Genomic DNA, 3,532 nt, shown 5'->3' with positions numbered 1-3,532 from the left:
AATGATCGTGTAAGTCATGTTAATTTGGAGTAAGCGGTCCGAAAAATAACTAAAATTTTGGTGTTTGTCGTTGATGTAACCTGGGAAGGCTTCGTCTAAAATGGGTTGAACCTAATAGAAAAAGTGAACTAAAATCTAAAATTTTGATATCTGGAGCGAAATTCTGGGAATTGACTCACATTTTGAAAATTAATATGTACTTAACATACTTATGTACTTAACCATTTTAGCTAAAAGTAACGTTATTTGTGGAATGAGGAGTTAAAAATGTAAATGAAAATTGTATAACAAATCAATTTAAAACCAAATTACAATTTCTTATCATAAAAAAATAAAAAATAAAATCGTACTTGGAATGTAAAATGCTCTAGTGCAGAAACGTTAATAACGTATTTTTCTGCAGACTTTTTAGAACAACAATGATCATCTTTCAGAGCATGAGAAATGAAAAAGATATTATGTAAGTTAATATAGCTTACGGGTAAAATTTAATTGTTAATTAGGCGTAGTTGGAGACGGGTATTGGGGACTGCGTAAAATAGTACATTACGATACAAGTGCGAAAAATAGGAAATTCGAAACGAGTGGCGATAAATTAAAACACGACCGAAGGGAGTGTTTTAAATCGACACGAGTTGCGAATTACCTATTCGCACATGTATCGTACAACGTTTTACAGTACATATGGCCCTTTAAATGTTCGACACAGTAACGTAATATGCTACTTCTCGCACTAGTGCTATAAAGTAGCCCCATATGTACTGTAAACTAATTTTACGTGGCTCTGTTTATTGTGAATTCAATGGATATTTTTACAGTTGTAGATAGATTTGTCAACCTTTATTTTCAACGAATTACAAAATTGATAACGGGGCCTGTTTATTATATCACAAATAACTATTTAATTACATAACTGTTTACTTACCAGTAAAACTGGCCATATCAAACATAAATCTAGTTTGGCTTAATGGCCTTTCTCATTAAAAGCAGTCTTCGTTCTTACAAAACAACCTTATTGACTTGGCATACATACGGTAATATATACTAACCTTTGCGTATTTATCACTCCAGTTGCTAGAATTTTCTTGTTTGTTTAACATCACCCGGCATACAGTTTTATAGTAATAATATGAGAGTTATCTTTTTTATGTTTTGTGCAAGTGTGTTTTCTAATGGAGGTAAGCAGATTATTTAAGGCTAGAAACGCTTGCAGTATTAGGTAGGTTCGTCTTAGGTTTTCAACACGAAACTGAATACGCTGTTACTGAACTGAGGCATTCAAGGTTAACCTTTAAATTGTTTTGATGACATTCGGATGAGGACTATGCAGTCATTACAATTTCAACGTTACTACTGCAGCGTTGATTCCCGCGATGTGACTGCCGATTTCTTTGATAAAATTAGTAGGTACTTAAATAGCAAGCGCTCTGTATATAAGAGCGTGCGAGGCATCTATATGCCAGCGGCCGGCCAGAAGAACAAAACCCACCTCCCCGTCCAACCTCTCTATAAGTGACTCAGAGGTATTGTATATACTCAACAGGAAAAAATCGGTAGCGCGATGTAGAACATTTCGATTCGAAAATTTACTGCCATTGTCGAATGACTGTCACTCATTTTTACAAGAAAACTTACAGTGATATCGCTGGCATGCATGACGATGCTGCAACAGAAATGCTACTGCAGTCGTTATCCAATCCATTCAATCAAATTTCAATATGTACTAAAATATGACATTTGTTACTTTATTAAACTTATTAGTCGGGTAATAAGTCGGCGCTGCGTCAGAAGGAGGGTAATGTTTTTTTAAATACCTTGAACAAATAGTAGGTACAAGAGGCTGGTTAATGGTAATATCGAAATAAATCAAGGTCACTTAAGTCACATAAGTAAGTAAAGTAAAAACTCGAGAGTTCGATATTACCCTATTTAATTACCTATACTTTTGAACGTCACTCATTTATTTTCAGGTACTCAACCATCTTATAATAATGTCAGCAGATCGCAAGGAAATTCATTTACACCAAATATACAGACATCAAGTGATGAGACATCAACATCATCGAGCTACAGAGTTTTGTCAGAACAGATTCCAGACCAAAAGTTTGCTATCAAGCAAAGACAGCAAAGTATATGGACGAGTACAACACAAACACGACGTATAATTGACAATCACAATCAAGGAAGCAGAACATTAATTTTGATGAGAGGTTTACCAGGGAGTGGCAAGTCTTTCTTGGCAAAGACCCTAGCCGAAACCATGTGTCCTATGATTGACTATAAAACATTTGTGTTTAGCACCGATGATTTTTTTGTTCATAAAGGGAAATATGAATTTGATAGAAGCAGATTACAAGAAGCTCATACTTGGAACCAAAATAGAGTAAGAGCTGAGATTGATCGTGGCTTAAGTCCTATTTTCGTTGATAATACTAATATAGAAATGTGGGAAATGGAGCCTTATGTTCGGGACGGTGTTAGGAATGGATATATAATTGAAGTTTTAGAACCTAAAACTCCTTGGGCTAGAGACGCTGAACAATTATTTCACAAAAACAGCCATAATGTTACACTTAATTATATAGAAGAAAAGCTGAGTCATCTTTTTTCAACGAATATTACTGGGGATTCTGTAATAAGACATTTTAAGTTATTTTACCCCACGGATAAAGTACTTCCGGTAATAAGAAATTTTCCTCCTGTTTCCTATTGTTATAATAGTAAACATGCTGTACTACTTGTTTAAGATTCATGTGTTAGAAATGAATGTATTTATTTAAGTAGTTTAAAGAGTATTTGCTTATTATAAGTGTAACATAATTTTTGTACAACATTCACTAAAGGAAACAAAATCAAAATAACTTGTCAATAATTCTACACGTAATGATCCTTAATAATAGATTTATTTATTGGTACTAATCATACACTGTCAATATTGGTTAAAAATTACAATTATGATCAAAATTAAATATGTATATGTCAATTAGTAATTCGGAAATTAATACAAAGGTAAATTAAGTCAGTCCAATTAAAGCTTGCAATAAATTAAAATAAAATAAAAAATAAACTATAAATGCAATTATGTCAAATCAAATAATATGTTTTTAGGGACTTTTATTCATCAAAGAACTCGTTCAATGTGTAATAAGCCTTCATCAAGCCGTATTGGCTTCATGAAGGCATATTTAAAGTTATTTACTTATAAATTGACGTTCCGTGTTAAAGTTTTTAATTGTCTCAGGAATCTTAGTAAAAATTTTAGCGCCTATTATCTTGAGAGATTTGCCGGTTTTCTGTAGTCTATGCGCGGGAACAGCCAGCCCAGGTCCTCGAAAATAAAGAGTAAAGACTGAGGTGAATGAAGAGCTGTCTGGTTGTCTCATCCGAAGGAACTGCACATATTAGGCGAATAACTTTTTTTGTAGTAAAAACGGCATGTCCCTGTCAGCCGCTAAGCCCCATAAATCTATTCGACTGGTGAGGCTCGTCTGGAAGTGGGCATAATATGCCGTCATTAGGTTTTGCTGTGTTA

General features: G+C 33.8%; 1 long non-coding RNA gene across 1 annotated transcript; it reads left to right on the top strand.

Moving 5' to 3' along the window:
- Positions 1–1,049: 1,049 nt before the first annotated feature.
- On the top strand, positions 1,050–3,067 carry LOC133522851 (uncharacterized). The gene is made up of 2 exons (XR_009800144.1): positions 1,050–1,178; positions 1,971–3,067. It is a non-coding gene; the product is annotated as an uncharacterized LOC133522851 (long non-coding RNA).
- The last annotated feature ends 465 nt before the right edge of the window (positions 3,068–3,532 follow it).

Source organism: Cydia pomonella, chromosome 11, assembly GCF_033807575.1.
Source record: "Cydia pomonella isolate Wapato2018A chromosome 11, ilCydPomo1, whole genome shotgun sequence".
Taxonomy (NCBI): Eukaryota; Metazoa; Arthropoda; class Insecta; order Lepidoptera; family Tortricidae; genus Cydia; species Cydia pomonella.
The sequence above is the reverse complement of the archived record's forward strand: the minus strand, read 5'-3'. Positions and strand labels throughout refer to the sequence as shown.